An 18,425-nucleotide genomic window follows, 5' to 3' on the forward strand; every position below is an offset into this window, starting at 1 on the left:
GAGAATTCCACAAGTTGATTATGCATTGTGTGAAAAAGTACTCCCTTTTGTCAGTCCTAAATTTTTTGACAATCAATTTCTTGGGATGACCCCTGATTCTAGTGTTATGTGTGAAATTTCTCTGTATCTACTTTCTCCATACCATGTATGATTTTATAGACCTCTATCACGTCTCCCCACAATTGTCTTTTTCTAAACTAAATAGCCCCAGGTGTTGTAGCCTTGCCTCATAAGGACGGTGCTCTAGGCCCCTGATCATCTTGGTTGCCACTTTCTGCATCTTTTCCCGTTCTCCAATGTCCTTCTTAAGATATGGTGACCAGAACTGTACTCAGTATTCCAAGCATGGCCACACCATAGTTTTGTATAAGGGCATTATAATATTAGCAGTTTCATTTTCAATCCCCTTCCTAATGATCTCTATCATGGAATTGGCCTTTTTCACAGCTGCCGCACATTGAGTTGACACTTTCAACAAGCTGTCCACCACAACCTCAAGATACATGAACCCAAAATCCAAGACCAACAGTTCAGATATGAAATCTGATGCTGAAGAATTTTTATAAGTTTGTATTATGAAATTGGTTTGTATTACAGAAACCTAGCTGGGTCATGATGGCGATGTTGCCTTATCTGAGATCTACTTGCCATGTTTCCGTATGTTTCATCAGCCCTGGGTCCTTGGCCGAGGAGGTGGAGGGGCAGTGATTTACAGAGGAAATCTTGCATTGATTAGGGGCCGTGCCATGCAGGCAGCAGGTTGTGAGTGCCTTTTCGTGATGCTGGGTCTTCGCGATAAGCTTGAGCTGTTGTTTGTGTACCAGCCACGCTGCTGCCTGGCCTCGGCCCTTCCTGAGCTTCTTGACGTTGCTGCGGGCCTGCTGGTTACGAACTGAATTCCAAAACCAAGGAATTCTGAACGGAATCTTAATTCCATTACCAAGATTTGAAGTTGGGCAGAGAATGTTGGGCAAAAGTTGGATGGAGAACTTGGGAACGGGTACTTGGCAAGTTCATACAACATGCCCACTGGGTGCATGCACTCCCTGGGAAGATTCCTTCTGACTTACTTGTTGGCAGATTGTGTGAACCCACCCATAGAGATATTGGCAACATTCTAATTCTGATAATTTTCGGTCACATTCTGTAATGGCCATTTGGCTTTTCTTGGTTTCTAGAACTCTTGTCATGGTGGCACCATTAACATCTGCCAGATTAATACAAAAAAGTTGGAAAACAATATTTATTTATTTATTTATTTGAATTTTTATACCGCCCTTCCAAAAGGCTCAGGGGGGGTTTACATTAAAACACCATTAAAATCAATTAACAATTAAAACAAAAATTATAGACTGCATAAAATAATAATTAACAATTAAAACATCATAAAACACCAATTAAAGAGCCAAAACAATTTAAAAACAAGTTTTTAAAAGCTGAGAAAGCTTGGTTAAAGAGATGCGTTTCCAGAAGTTTCTTTAAAATTGCCAGAGATGGGGAGGCTCGTATCTTAGTAGACAGCGCATTCAACAATCTTGGGGCAGCAGCTGAGAAGGCCCATCTCTGTGTAGCCACCAAACAAGTTGGTGGCAACTTGAGACTGACCTCCTCGAATGACCTCAATGGGCAGTGGGGCACATAGCGAAGAAGACATTCTCTTAAATACCCAGGGCCTAAGCAGTTTAGGGCTTTGTAAGTTATAACTGGCACTTTGTATTTTGCCTGGAAACCTATTGGCAGCCAGTGTAGCTCCATCAACAGAGGAGTAACGTGGTCTCTCCGAGATGACCCAGAGACCAACCTGGCTGCCGCATTCTGAACCAACTGAAGTTTCCAGACTACATACAAAGGCAGCCCCACGTAGAGCGCATTACAAAAGTCCAGTCTGGAGGTTACCAACAAATGTACCACTGTTTTGAAGTCATTGATCTCGAGACTGGTGCAGGTGACATATCTGCCGAAGCTGATAGAAAGCACCCCTGGCCACCGCCTCAACCTGAGAAACCAGGGAGAGGTGTGAATCCAGAAGTACTCCCAGACTGCAAACCTGTTCCTTTTGGGGAAGTGTGACCCCATCAAGATCAAAATCACCTCTAGAGTTCTGACCCCACACAATAAGTACCTCCGTCTTACCTGGATTCAGCTTCAGTCTATTCTCCCTCATCCAGGCCATTACTGCTTCCAGGCAGGCATTTAGGGAGGATATGCCAACTCCTGAAGAAGTTGACATGGAGAAGTAGATCTGGGTGTCATCAGCATATTGGTAACACCCAACTCCAAATCCCCTGATGATCTCTCTCAGTGGTTTCATGTAGATTTTAAAAAGCATTGGAGAAAGTATGGAGTCTTGAGGAACACCATACTTAAGCTCAGATTTTGAAGAGCAACAATCTCCAATCAATACCATCTGGAATCTATCCGAGAGGAAGGAGCGGAACCACTGTAAAACAGTGCCTCCCACCCCCAACACCCTCAGACATTCCAGAAGGATACTATGGTTGATAGTATCGAAAGCCGCTGAGAGATCCAAGAGGACCAACAGAGTCACACTTCCTCTGTCAATTCCCAATTGGAGATCATCCATCAGGCCGACCAAGGCAGTCTCCACCCCATGGCCTGCCCGAAAACCAGTTTGAAATGGGTCTAGATAATCAGTTTCCTCCAAGACCTACTGGAGCTGAGAGGCCACCACCCTCTCAATTACCTTGCCCAACCATGGGAGGTTGGAGACAGGCCTATAATTGCTCAACTCTGAGGGATCTAATGCAGGCTTCTTTAGAAAATGTCTAATAATTGCCTCCTTAAGACAAGGAGGCATCCTGCCCTCCCTCAGAGAAGCATTTATGATTTCCACCAGGCCGCCTACAACAGCTCCCTGCTAGATTGAACAAGCCATGTTGGACAAGGGTCAAGAGAACAGGTGGTAGGTTTCATTGCCCCAAGCAGACATCCTGAGGTTGTCCACATCCTCAGGAGTCACAAACTGAAACTGATCCAGTCAAATAACATAAGAGGAATAGTTAGACACCTCCAGTTCAGACATCAAATTAATTGTGGAGTCTCCATCTAAGTCGGCCCGAATTCGAGAGATTTTATCTGCGAAAAATTCTTTAAACACATCGCAGCAGGTGATGATTCCAAATTCTGGTTCAAGGGAGCGGGGGGGAGATACTAGCTCCCTCACAACCCTGAACAACTCCGCCGGATGTGAACTCGCAGAGGCAATACGGGCAGAAAAGAACTGCTTCTTTGCTGCACGTATTCTTGAACATATCTCTTTAGATGTGCTCCATGTCGTAATCTGTCGGATTTGAGTCGAATATACACTTTACGAATGTGTTTCATTTAGCCATCCTCTCAAAAATGCCTTTTGGCTTACATCAGACTTTCACTCTGACCCTCGGAGGTGCAGACTAACAAGCAAAAAGTATGTTTCAGTTTGTTTCGAGAGTTGAGGGCAAGAGATTTCCAAATGCATTAGGGAATGCCAGCCCAGCAGAAGCTTTGAATAGAGTGGCAGCTCAGAGCAGGAATGCTAGCAAATGAGCCCTGCAGGGATCCTACACTGCGATCTTTTTAAGAGATTCCAAGGGGAGGACTGAGAAGACATTTTCTGAAGAACTATACAGTTGAGGCTTCATGTGTTTTGGATAAAAAGCAATGAAAAGTATCCACACACTAGTGCAATCAAAGTTCCTTACATGATATTAAATGTTCAAATTTCCCTTTTCTTTAAAAGGACTTTATAACCATGTGTAAAATATTTCACAGTAGACCTGTCTCTGGAGGTGGTCTAGAGCTGGGGTTCTGAACCCTCTTTAAAAAATAAGTATACCCCTTCTGTCACAAACCTTCAGCTCAGCTACCTCATACTCCCGTTACTGGCTTACATCGAGACTAAGTTACTACTACTACTACTACTACTACTACAAATATTTATATACCCCTTTTCAGCCAAAGTTCTCAAAGAGGTTTACATAGGAAAAAACAAACAAGATGGTTCCCTTTCCCAAAAGGGCTGACATTCTAAAAATTACTCATCAGTACTCCCACTGAAATTGATACGACAAAGTAAACTTGTCCCATTAATTTCAATAAGACTGAGTTGGATGTGAGCCAGTGACTGGAGTAGCTCATCACATAACTGTAACATTTAAATTTTTGTGTGTGCATAAGGCACAAAATTTAAGTGTTACAATTAGGGGGACAGGCTGTTGTAGTCACTGGCTCACATCCACATTAGGTCACCCACAAGCAGTCATATTGAAATTAATTGGAAATTAATTGGATTAATTTCAATGGGAGTACACACTGTTTATTTTCTGAAAACCGTAAGTGAGGCTGAGGGGAGGGGTATGCTGAGCTTCAGCATGTAGTCAGCCAACCAGGAGTAGAGGAGGACGGTATTCAATGGCCCTCCCTCCCTTTCTGCAGTGGGCATCTTGCTGAGGATGCCTCAGCTTCAAGCTGGCAGTCTTCAGATATGGATCAGTATGGGGAGGCAGGAGGGTTCTGAGTCCCCCCTGGGAATACTTCAAGTACCCCTAGGAATACTGGTAACTCTGTTGGGAGCCCCTGGTCTAGGGAAAAAGCCATTGAAGGCAAAGCTCTGCACAAGGTGTCTCAAACTGTACAAGGGGTCTCAATCCTTCTATAGAGGTTGGCCTACAACGAGAGGTGCTCTTACCCTTGGACTTTGGGGCCGAAGCCCAGGGTCTCCACACACCCCTGGGGCCCCCCAAATCCTCTTTAGTCTGCCCTGGGTGGTGTGGTTTGTGCCCGCAAGAACCTACATGTTTAAAATAATGCTTAACTTGCAACAGGTGGGGCCTCCAAAGGCTTTTAGGTGCAGGCTCCAATCTAGGTGCACCTCTGTCTACAACTCCCACCATCTCGGGCTACTGGCCATTGTGCTGCAGGATGATGGGAGTTGTAATCCAACAACAGCTGGAGAGGTGCAGTTTGAGGCCTGTGCTTTAGGCATAAAGGTAAAATTTGCTGTCAAGTTGATTTCAACTCCTGGCGCTCACAGAGCCCTGTGGTTTTCTCTTAGTAGAATACAGGAGGGGTTTACCATTGCCTCGTCCTGCGCAGTATGAGATGATGCCTTTCAGCATCTTCCTATATCGCTGCTGCCCGATATAGTACCAGCGTGGATTCAAACAGGCAATCTTCTGCTTGTTAGTCAAGCATTTCCCCGCTGCACCACGTAAGGTGACTTATGTGCTTTAAATAGGCACCTTAGGAGGACAAGGCATCCTAGCACGTCCCAGGGTAAGACAGAGAAGGATATCCCTGGGCAATGGGGAACAGCATGGTTGTTATCTGGAGGCCCCTACAAAATAGTTTTTCTTCCCTGGTTCCCATCAGTATAAGACTCCTTTATTTTTTTGCCAGTGTTCACATATTCTTTTTTGACAGGTTTTTTTGTCAGTTACACTTTTAAAAATAGAAGCAGAAATAGTGCAGAAGCAAAAATACGTTGTAAATTTCTAATAGCAGTGCCCAGCAATGCCTTTAGACAGTTTTAATTATTTATTCAGATGTTTATTCTGCACTGTTCTGAAGGATTGGCATGGATAATAGAACCTGACAAATATTAAAAATCCACTCCCCTGCCAGCATATCCCTGGGCACCAAGAGCTAGCCAGATACCAAGGTCATACTCTGATTCTAACACTGGCAAGTCTCCTAGAGAAGACAACTGAAGGTTAAGCATGAAAAGAGCCTTACGACATGCTTAATTTTTGCTCAGACTATGAGTTCACCATACACAAGTGCAGCTTGGGCTAACCAAAAAGGGCAATGCCGCTTTAAAACATAGTGTCGAAATGTGTGGTGGTTCACATTGCATTTTGCTTCCTCCAACGTATTTGGCAGCTAAAAGGAATCGAGGACTTTACACTCTCCCGATATCCACCTACTCCTTCAACCATCTGGAGAGGATGAGTAACATCCAATTTGCAGAGCAAGTGGCAAGTGAAGAAAACATAATAGCACCTGATCCAGCCATGGCAATCCACGTGTGGAAAGAACGTTTTGTGAGTATATCCTCCTGTGTGAGGAAGGGACCAAGTTGCATGAGTGGTTCTGATTGTTCAATCGATGTCTCCAGTACCAAAAGCTTGCTAGATTGGGATCGTGCCAAACAGATGGCCAGCTCTGTCAACTCTGACATTTTTATTTGTCAGCAGCTGTCTGTGTGAGCACATAACTATGAGCCAAGCTACACAAACAAAAGAACCATGCAGCGCAAGTCTTCCTGAATTGTACCCCTTCAGACTGCAGGTGCAGGATCACATGATGGAATGCTCCTTCATACAGAAAACTCCATAGTCATGGGAAATGGGCTTGGGTTGACTAGGCTAGGCTAGAAACCCTTGCCCAAATCAAGGGGACAGTTATTGAGGTGATTCTCATGATTGCCAAAAAGCAGGCTAAGGGAGCCTAGCCCGCTTTTCTGCGATCGTGTGCTGCCATGGAAGCCGCTGGGCTCCCGGAAGCAAACCGCCAAACTACCCCTCCCCTTAGCCAAGGTTAACGGAGCGAGTGCTCCGTTAACCTTGGCGTTCTGCTCGTGTGTTGCCATGGAGCGCAGCGACATACAAGTAAACCCCCGACCAGGAGGCTACAAGCAGCCTCCCGGCCCTGGGGGGGTCTCTCCAGGATGCTCCACGCGCTCACGCGAGGCATCCTAGAACTTCTGGAGGCCGCACGGCCCCTGATCCCCAGAGCCGGCAGTCGTGTGGGTGGCCAATCCGGCCGTCCAGGGCTCTGCAGGCAGTCGTCTGCGGGGAGAGAGGGCTAAGCCTGCTGTCCCCGCAAACCCGCTCTCGGCGAGTCTCACCAGTTGTGAGACTCACCTCACCGTGTGATTGAGGCTTGGGATGAGGGTGGAGGATGCCTTCATGCCTTCAGTTAGGTAGGGTCAAGAACCTGTTAGAAGCTATAGGAACATAGGAAGCTGCCTTATACTGAGTCAGGCTATTGGTCCATCTAGCTCAGTATTGTCCACACTGACTGGCAGCAGCTCTCCAAGGTTTCAGGCAGGAGTCTCTCTCAGCCCTACCTGGAGATGCTGCTGCCAGGGACTGAACCTAGGATCTTCTGCATGCAAAGCAGATGCTCTGCCACTGAGCTATGATGGCCCCTTCTCCTAAGGTGAATATAAGAACATAAGAACAGCCCTGCCTGATCAGGCCCAAGGCCCATCCAGTCCAGCATCCTGTTTTGTACAGTGGCCCACCAGATGCCACTGGAAGCCACAGGCAGGAGTTGAGGACATGCCCTCTTTCATGCTGTTACTCCCCTGCAACTGGTACTCAGAGGCATCCTGCCTTGGAGGCTGGAGGTGGCCTTTAGCCTTCCAACTAGCAGCCGATGATAGACCTCTCCTCCATGAAGTTATCCAAACCCCTCTTAAAGCCATCCAGGTTGTTGGCTGTAACATCTTGTGGCAGAGAATTCCACAAGTTGATTATATGTTGTGTGAAAAAGTACTTCCGTTGGTCCTAAATTTCCTGGCGATCAATTTCATGGGATGACCCCTGGTTCTAGTGTTATGTGAGAGGGAGAAGAATTTCTCTCTAACCACTTTCTCCACACCATGCATGATTTTATAGACCTCTATCATGTCTCCCCGCAGTCATCTTTTTTCTAATCTAAAAAGCCCCAGGTGTTGTAGCCTTGCCTCATAAGGAAGGTGCTCTTGGTTGCCCTCTTCTGCACCTTTTCCAGTTCAACAATGTCCTTTTTTAGATGTGGTGACCAGAATTGTACGCAGTACTCTAGGTGTGGCCGCACCATAGTTTTGTATAAGGGCATTATGATATTAACCATTTTATTTCCAAACCCCTTCCGAATGATCCCTAGCATGGAATTGGCCTTTTTCACAGCTGCTGCACATTGAGTCGACACTTTCAATGAGCTGTCCACCATGACCCCAAGATCCCTCTCCTGGTCAGTCACTGACAGATATCTTGCAGTAGGAAGTGTACATATGTAGTCACCCATCCAAATGTAAATGAAGGCAAACCCTGCTTAGCAAAGGGGACAATTTATGCCCAGTCCATGCCTGCCACCACAAGACCAGCTTTCCACAATGTTCCAAGTTCTAAGCTATGTTCATAAGAAAAAACATATACCTGAATAATTACAACAGACACACTTGGGGACACACCTGTATGTTTTCCTTGTTTTGTTCGCAATAAAGATAAGTGCTGCTGCTACTACTATGAACATTTATATTCTATATGTATAATATATATTACATTCTTTCAATAACAAAAAAATTCAGAGTGGTATACACAGAATAATAAATAAATAAAAGAGAGGAGAGCTGTTCTTGTGGTAGCAAGCATGACTTGTCCCCAAAGCTAAGCAGGGTCTGCCCTGGTTGCATATGAATGGGAGACTAGAAATGTGAGCACTGTAAGATATTCCCCTCAGGGGATGGAGGCGCTCTGGGAAGAGCAGAAGCTTCCAAGTTCCCTCCCTGGCCTCTCCAAGATAGAGCTGTGAGAGACTCCTGCCTGCAACCCTGGAGAAGCCGCTGCCAGTCGGTGAAGCTAGATAGACCAATGGTCTGACTAAGTAATTATACGGCAGCTTCCTATGCTCCTGTGTTGTAAAATGGTTCCCTATCCCCAAAGGGCTCACATGTATCTATTATTTTCTCCGAAACCCAAGTACCTTCAAGGTTGAATACCTACCCCGGAATCTTGAGCAGGCACAGCTGTGCTGTGACAACGCCAACCTCCTTCCTACCTGGTTTTGGTGAGAGATATGTGTTCTGGAGGGTCATTTTAAAGCCACAAAGAGTGACAGCCTAGACTTCTGCCTGCTCTAAAAACTGGTCATGAAACTGCTACAGGGGGACAAAAGGTCTGTGCTGGGTAGTCACTACAGGAAAAAAGGAGATTTAGATTGTGTACTATAATCAAAGAACTGTGTCTTTTTTTTAAAGGCTCCAAAAATGACCCTTTGGGCAAACTCCAGGCTTAGAATAAAAGACACTGATAAGGTGAGACATACAGAAATGTTTGAACTCTGGCGTTTGTCTTTGTAATGCAAGTGAGCCAAGTGACTCTTTGTTTTTGCACAATCTGCTGGAGGTTTTGTATGCACTTTGGTTGTCATTTACATATTTTCTATCAAAGAGATGCATTATAGGTCTAATGCTCTTGCATGTGTTTTGCTTTCATGTAGTGTGGACAGAGTTTTGATAAGTGTGTTTTTAATGCCTCAACTTCACACACAGTTGAATTTTTGTCAGTGGTGCCAGAAACAACAAAGTATAGCTTACATGTGTTATCTTGCATTCAAACAGTTCAATCAGCTCTCCACTGGAGTATGCCGAATTCTCCCTTGCACTACATTTACAACAGGATAACTCACTCTATTCAAAAGTGTTGATGAAAGATTGAAGAAAAGTATCTGAAAAGTACAATGAAACACTAAAGGGTCCAAAGACTGAAACTGTAATTTTAAGGTACATTCAGATGTCAGTAGCCTTGAAACTGCTAAATTAGTGGTTTCATGCTCTGGAAATTTTTCTAAATCATCCTTTGCATTTATATAGCACAGGTTCACACAATTAATCTGATGTTGGCTCCCCGGGAATCTAGAGAATTCTGTGGCCGCACAATCCTGTAGAGTTATCATGTAAACTCAGAATTTTAGAATTCTAGCCCAGGGTTAGAAGCAGGGTATATAACCTAGATTTGGATTACCAGGGTTTGAGGCATTTGCCCTGGTTCACACAAGCATGCAAGCCTGAGTTAAAGGCAGATAATGCAGCTTTATCTCTACTCATGTGAAGAGGCTGACTATGTTATACCAGATCTTAGAAATGGCATGTTCTCTGGATGCCACACACTGCTGCATTATCATGGGAGCCTTTTGGGTTTTCTTCTATGTTCCCCCAGTGCTAAACTTCCAGAAAAAAGCTGACACTTGCCAGATAGCACTTTCTGTATGAGTAGCTCTCTAAGGTCATAGACTGTTCATACAATGCTTTTTTACACCTGTGAGCTGCCCTGACTATCCACAGGCATGTGTTCTTATGGACAAATATAATGTGTAGATCAAGCGATCACAGCCATAGACTTGCATCCAAACATGTCTTGCACAGGCAGAGGCACGTCTATTTGTGCAAGGCGGAGGTTATGCATTTTTGCCAATTTCCCCAACCTATTGCAACCTTTTGAGCTACATCCCATACTGTTCTGAATGGTCCACCAATCCATTTTGGAGCAATTTTTCAGGGATGCAGTCGACTGCAACGGGGGGGGGGGGGCGGTGTTGTGAAAACCGCGGACCCCACCTTTTGTGAATGGAAGTATTTTCCACTTATACAAAGTTAACCTTGGATCCAAGCCATAGTCTACAGAAATTGGAGCTGGGGGACAGCCTGCTTGAAGAAGGTGGTTGGGGCAGGGGCCAATCTTCACTTTTTGTCCTGGGGCCCACTCCAACCTTGCTATGCCCCTATAGCTATTGGTCTATATCTCCCCATACATTTATTCCTGCCTGTGCCACAATTTGTCTGCACCTGTGTGTGTGTGTGTGTGTGTGTGTGTGTGTGTGTGTGTGTGTGAGAGAGAGAGAGAGAGAGAGAGAGAGAGAGAGAGAGAGAGAGAGAGAGCGCTGTGCTGGCACCTATCTTCCCTATAACATGGATTCCCAGATGTGGTTGACTACAACTCCCTTCATCCCCAGCTGCAAATAGCCTTTGGTTGGGGATGATGAGAGCTGTAGTCAACCACATCTGGGAATCCCTGTGACAGGGAACACTGACTGACATGGCAAGGCAACCATGGCGGAACAGTTAATGACACTCAAAACCGCCTTCAGATTGTTTTAATGAAAGGCGGTATACAAATGTAACAATAAATAAAATAAAAACCATTTTAAACATGTTCTCTGGCTCACACCTGTTTTACAGGCTCAGTTTTGGACATTGCCAACACATTTTGGTGGCAATTTAGAAAACAAAGTAAAGGAATGAATTATGTAAATATTGCATGTATTTTGCATTAAGCCTTCAAAGATTAGGAAAACCCTGTTACATAGCCTCCAGCAGCAATGTAAAATGTTTTTATTTGAAAAGACTTTACAGTATATGCTAAGAGTCTTAGAGCCGGGTCTCACGATCAGTGAGACCCGGTTTGTGCAGCAGAGTGGGGAGAGTGGGCGAAGCATACGAGCAAGTAGGAGCCGGATCGGCTGCCCACACGATTGCTGGCTCCATGATGGAGCCGGCGGGTGCTGGGGTGAACGGGGGCCAATTGGCCCCCAGAAGCTCCAGCATGCCCTGCACGAGCACGCAGGGCATGCTGGCGAGACCCCCAGAGCCAGGAGGTGGCTTTTCGCCTCCCCTCCGAGGGTCTCCTCGTGAGTAGCTGTGACGTGGAGCCACATCGCGGCTACTCACGATAAAAAAACCCAGGTTTGCAGAGCGCTCACTCCGGAAGCCTTGTTTTAGGGGAGGGGTACTTGAGCAGGTTACCCGCTCTAGAACCACCAGGCTCGCAGCCGAGCCCGGTGGGTCTCACGATTGCAGAAAATCGGGCTAGCGGAGGCTAGCCCGATTTTCTGCAGTCGTGAGAATAGCCTCTTAGAGTTTTAGTTTTATGCTAAGAGTCTTAGGGTTTTTTTATCAGCTGCATTTTTCTCCTTAAAAAAAAAAAAAAAGTTCTACATGATTTCTTAAAAATAAGACGCTATGTCACCTTGAGCACCATGATTTGAAAAGCATCCAATATGTTTTATAAATAAATAATATAGATAAACAAACTAGCACTTGCCCTCCAGGTTACTGCAGACCAGCGTCCTTTCTACTGCAGAAACTGACCTTGTTCACAGGTAGTTCACCTGTTACCAATGGTTTAGTACTAGAGAAACATGGGTAACTATTAGAACAGAAGCACTGCATTCTGGGTCATACCAATGCTGTGTGGGCATCTGGAGAGGGGACAATAGAAGGTAGTTGTCCCACACCCCACCGGACAGAGCCAGTCCTACTAAGTTCTGTGGGGCCTCCTCACAGGTAAGTGGGTAGAGAATTGCAGCCTCCCCTCCCCTACCCCCCCAGGGGAAAAAGCCCGGAAGCAGCCCATTTTGGGATGTGTTGCTTTGGGGATGGGGCTTGTACTCATTTGAGAGGGAGGAGGGAAACTGGAGGGAGCTCTCCCTTGCTGCTCTTGTTAACTGTTGGTTCCTCCACGCAGCAGCAGAAGCTGCTTTAAAGTAAAACGGAGAACTCCCCCCCACACACACCACAACTCTCCCAGTCCCCGCTTCAGCCAGCCACCCCATTCCACCCAGCAGCATTTTAATGTAGAAAGGGAGGTGGACTTGCCTCTCGTCCCTTGCTCCCTGCAGCCGCTGCAGCGGCATTTAGAAGTAAAAGGCGGGGGCTTCATCCTCGCCACCCCTACCCTCCTCACTGCAGCAGTGGGGCGGAAAGAGGCTTAATCTCTTGCCACTGCCACCGCCGCCACCACCAGCAGTCTTAAAAGTAACAACAACAACAACACTTCCCCGTCCCAAAATCTGCCACTCTTCCAGGATTCGCCACCATAGGCAATTGCCTCCATTGCCTCAGCGGTAATCCGCCTATGGCCTTACCTTTGAAATGCCTGCTGGCACTTTTTTCAATGTTCTTCTAAAAATGGACCATGAAAAGGTGAGGCGTGCCTTCTAGGGGAGCCCGTTCCACAGTCTGGGTCCCTCAATGGGAAAGGGTGACAGCAACATGCTGACAAGTTTACAGGCCTACCTTTATGGGTTGTTGTAAAGGTGTACGGAGAAAATGTATGGGGCATGCTTCAAAGTCTATATATATTCAAGGACTATATAATGCTAAGTGTTGTTAATTCATCATAAATTGTGGTCCTAATTTGAACACGGATGTCTTCTGAAGTTCCTAGAAAAATCACTTCTTTCTCTTGCAGCATCAATGACTTAAGTGTTCATAGCAAAGCGCTTTGAAGTTCAAAAGTGCCTAGATGGAGCAAGGATTACATAATTGCTACACTTATTACAGGCAGGAACTGATCCATAAATATAACAGCAGTGTTTTCCAGTTGTTGTATGAAAGTTTTTGATGGATAACATTTTTCCTTCTATCACAAATTTATTTTCTTTGATGAGATGAGAGATTGCACTCCTTTTAACTTGGATTTTATGATATGTTAACGGGGCAAAGTGCTGAGGAACCCTCACTGTGTAAACCATTCCCAGCTGTTCCTGAGGTCTACAAGGCTAAAAGGAGTGTAACCAAGGAGGCTAGCTCTTGTTAAATGCAGCGGGCTCTGAGAAATTAGGTTTTGAACAAGACCTAATGTCCTCTTTCTAAAGTTACATTTTAGATGCACTAAAGGAGAAGTGTTTAGTAACCGACCTTATTAGAGGGGTCATAGCATGTTCATTGCTTATGTAGGCCAAGCTCAGGTCTTATGAAGACTTAAGTGATTGCTTCATGAATATTCAAAAACGATAGTACAACTGCAGCAGGCTACATTTATATCCTGCAAGTGCAGGTAGCCTTGAGCCAGAGAGTTGCAAGAGTTCCAACAGAGCCAGTGATGCTTGTAGTGTACATACCCATTTCTGTTGCCCACTACTGCCTCTAGCCAACCAGGTTTTGCAGGTTTGAAATGCAGTACAAAACCTGGAGGGGGGGGTTAAAAAAAGAGAGAGAGTCATAGTGTTATGACTATGGGGCTATACACACAACCATGCGCATGGTCAGGTGGGCGGGGGGGGAGCAGGTTTTAACCTACCACCTTCCCCCAGATGACTGTTCGGAGCATTGGCCGCTCGCATGATATGTGCCCACATGAACAGCGCTTCCAGGAGCAGCACGGATGACTATATGCACTGGTCCCAGCAATGCGGGTAAACAGAGGCTGGGACTCATCATTCTGGCCTTTGGGACAGTGGCTCTTAAACAGTGGCAGCTGGCATTATGCACCCTCCTATTCTCATGAAGAGTGTGTGCCCAGAAAACAAAGGCCATCAGGGGCAGTCCTTTCGTGAGGTGAGGTGAGGACGAGGAGTGAGGTGAGGTGGTTGCCTCAGGCAGCAGATTATTAGGTCACCATCAAGGAAGCAAGATGCTGCCTGCTGCTCTTTGGAACGGGCCTGACCCTTGCAAGCGTTGCAAGGAGTGTCTCTTCTCCTACTCCCTTATTTATTTATTTATTTTTATTTTTACACTTATATCCCGCTCTTCCTCCGAGGAGCTCATGGTTATGTTTATCCTCACAACAACCCTGCGAGGTAGGTTAGACTGAGAGATACATGGCTGGCCCAGAGTCACCCAGTGAGTTTCATGGTTGAATGAGGATCTGAACTCGGGTCTTCCCAGTCCTAGTCCAACACTCTAACCACTACGCTATGCTGGCTTTCCTTGCAAAGTCTGCAAGAAGCATGAGGTGAGAAGAGGAGACTGCTGGCAACCTTCCCTCTCCTCCCTGCCACTTTCAAAGCTTGCAAGGTGTAGAATCCAGAGGAAAAAGCTATGGCACACAAGGACAAGGCAGTCGAATAGAATCAGGAATATTAATGGTTTAATGCAATAGATCTTATTTACAGAGAGGCAAGTGCACACTGCTTTCCATGCCCTTGCTATTTTTATTTGTTTGTTTGAAATATTTATTCCCTGCCCGCTCCAGTACACTACTGCCCAGGGCGGCTCACAACAATAAAATAGATACAATATACAATAAAAGCAATACAATTATCCAAATTAAGCAAACATGTTAAAAGTCAGGTTAAAAACCACAATCAGTATTGAATTTTGAATTAAAAAATTTTTAAGCTAAATATTGAGATTTGTAAAAACTAAAAACTAAAGAACCTACCAGATATAACCAAAGAAGGGGCATTAAAAAGCCTCTTTTAAAAGATGTGTTTTTAGTTATTTTTAAAAAACACTGAGGGAGGGAGCATGGCGAAACTCTTCAGGGACGGCATTCCAAAGCTGAGGGGCCACAACCGAAAAGGCCCTGTCTCTTGCTGCTTTGTTAGCCCCGCCTCCACTACAGGACTGGACTAAAAGTAACTAAAGCACCATTCAAAAGCTGGACTGGGGCAAGGAATGGATTAACCAAAAACACCACACAAGGGTCAGTTGTGAAAGGGGGCTGGGCCCCACTAAGGGGTTAGGGCAAGGTAGCATTTGGTGCCTCACATCAGGCACCACAACCCTTTGGGCTGCCCTGAGGACCATCACATATTAGCGGCATGGTATTGTACTGCAAATGCATCTGAGGCCTTACCTATACTACATCTGTATAACCATTTTATAGCTTTTTAACAGTTATGGTGTCCCTCCCCAGAGAATCCTGATAATTGTTGTTTGGTTGAAGGGGCTGAGACTTCGCTATTAGAAATCACTAGGCCTCCTCAAAGAATTACAGCTCCTAGGATGCCGTGGGGAGAGGGAGAGACTATTAAACCAGTTTAAAATTGAGATATAGATATGCCCTCTGAGGCTATGAAAGTTTAGTGTTGAGTCAACCAGTCACCACCCATTTAATACCATATCTATTTCCTCTGTGTGTTTTTGTGTTGGCAATCTATACCAAATATATTCCTCCAAATATTTTTACTTGGCAGGCAGTTTTCCAGCTTCTACCCTTAGCAATTATCTAAATATAATTATTTCTATTTGTGTATATTATATACACACCAAATTCTAAAACATTATTGTATATGGGAGCTGGATGTTGTATGACCTAATGAAAGTGAAACACACAGACAGATACAGAGCATCCCACATTTAAAATCATGTCTCCAAGGAGATGGTGAAATGTGCTTCCCCCCAAAAAATTTCTGTATGCTGTGTGTCACTCACTATACCCAGTGGAGCAACACACTGGTTGCTCATGAGCTTTATCTGTTTTCTTGTGCAATATAAAGCAAGTGTATGTGTATCTATTAAATATCACAAATGTTAGATACTATGCTGGTTAAGACCTTAGCTTAGCGGATGATCAGATGCAGAGGCGTAACTAGGGAAAACGGCGCCTAGGGCAAGCACTGAAATTGCGCCCCCCGCCCCCCCAAACATCTGCCACGGGTGGGTGGGTGAGCAGCCCAGGGGTCCTCCTTCCATTCCGGCGGCGACAGCATGCTATGGGGCGGGCAGCCGCGGGTGGGGTGGGTGAGCAGCCCAGGGGTCCTCCTTCCACCCCGGTGGTGGCAGTGGCGGTGGCTGGCCCGGCAGATGTACTGGAGCGACGCCGAGGCCTGCCATCCGGCCCGGCATCGCTTCTCAACTGCGCCGTGCGCCTGCACAGTTCAATCTATTAACTGCGCAGGTGCGCGGCGCAGTTGAGATGCGACGCCGGGCCGGACGGCAGGCCTCGGCGTCGCTCCAGTACATCTGCCGGGCCAGCCACCGCCACCGCCACCGCCGGGGTGGAAGGAGGACCCCTGGGCTGCTCACCCACCCCACCCGCGGCTGCCCGCCCCATAGCATGCTGCCGCCGCCGTCACCACCGGGGTGGAAGGAGGACCCCTGGGCTGCTCACCCACCCCACCCGTGGCTGCCCACCCCATAGCGTGCCATTCACACAGAAGAAAGCAACGCCAGGGCCAGACACGGCAGGCCTCAGCGTTGCTCTGGGATCCGCCGCCAACGGGATTTTGAGGACCCAACCAGCGAAGGGTAGCACTAGCAGGACTCAGGAGGAGGGGGGACGGGGTCGGGGCGGGGGGAGGTCGCCCACCCCACACCTGCGCGCCACCCACCCTCCAGCTGCCCAGCCGCTGCCGCCCCCACCAGCCCGAGACACCCCCGGGCTCTGGCGGCCCCCAGCAAATAACAAGCCAGCCAGAGCAGCTCTCGAGCCAAAGCAAGCCCACAGGTCATGCGGTATTTTAAATAATTAAATATACATTCATTCATTGATTCTTGTAATAATATTAATAAAAATATTTTTTTAAAAAACACACACACCTGATCCTCCTGTCCTGTTTGAAAACTTTAATGGTGGTGGTGGTGATGTTGTGCTGGCCAGTGGCCACCAAAACAGATCCTCTTCCTTCCTTTCCAAGGTGTCGGAGGGACTCGGAGCAACAGGCAACACTCTCCGTCCTCGCTCACTTCTCAATACAGCACGTGCGTGCTGCTAGGACAATCAAGCATGCGTGTGAGTGGTGTGCGGGGACGGAGGACTCCGGAGATCATCTCGTCATCATGCCCTGCAATGCCACAGGCAGGCAGAGAGAGGAACGCCCAGCCCAGCCGCAGCCGGAGCCAGGTGGGGTGGGGTGGGGGGCGCCGCGCTGGCGCCGCACTGGTGCAGCTGCCTGCCTGGTAGGGATGTGCGAACCGGTTCGGATCAGAACCGGTTCTGGTTCGGCGGTTCGATCCGAACCGAACCCCCATGGTGCCAAGCAAATGAGATTTTCAATGAGACACCATGAATCCACTCTAATATGCTATCATAGAATCCACACTCAATACCTCAGAAACAACAGAACCCTGTACCCCATGGGTTAGAAACCCATGGGGGTGGTTGGCACCCTATGTGCACTACACCACCACTCACTCTGGGCCACCCCAGCACCCCCCAAGTGCACTTATGGGGCTGCTGACACCTCAATGCTTCTCTATGGGGAAAAAACCTTAAAGACGTGTAAACTTCAACAATTAACCAAAAATCAGCCCTCTGCCCAAATCCTTTGAAAAAATTCAGGCAGCTTCCCTGCTCATAACCGGCACTACCACCAACCCCACACCGCTCTAGGCCACCCCTTTCCCCCCGATGTGAAGTGATACACCCTTCATTATATCTAATGGGGGAAAACCTTAAAGACACGTAAACTTCAACAATTAACCAAAAATCACCCCTTTGCCCAATTCCTTTCAAATAATTCAGGTAGCTTCCTTGCCCACCCTAGGAACTACCAGCCACCACACTGCACTCTACGACACCCCTTTCCCCCTGACGTGAAGCTATACATTTGCTGCAATCCTCATTATTCTCTATGAGGAATTCAAAAATAATTTAACAATTCACCAATAATCAGAGGAGTGTCCAATTGTCTTGGGATTTTTTGGGTGGTAGGCACCCCTGCCTGTCTACCACCCACCCTGCTTTTGTGCCCCTAGGTGCTCCACAATAGGGGATATGGACTGGTTCGGGTCCCATTATACTCAATGAGAAAAATAATTTAAAATATTTCAAATATTCATAAAAAATCATAGGGGTGTCTGATTGCTTCAGGGTTTGCATGGTTGTTGGCACCCATGGGTGCTACACAATAAGGAATTATGGTCTGGTTCAAGTCCCATTATATCATAAGAGAAAAAATAAAAATATTTTTCAAAAATTCATAAAAAATCATATGAGTGTCCGATTGCTTTGGGGTTTGGATGACAGGTACCCCTGGGTGCCAGCTACCAT

The sequence above is a fragment of the Hemicordylus capensis genome, chromosome 3 (assembly GCF_027244095.1).
Source record: "Hemicordylus capensis ecotype Gifberg chromosome 3, rHemCap1.1.pri, whole genome shotgun sequence".
NCBI lineage: Eukaryota > Metazoa > Chordata > Lepidosauria > Squamata > Cordylidae > Hemicordylus > Hemicordylus capensis.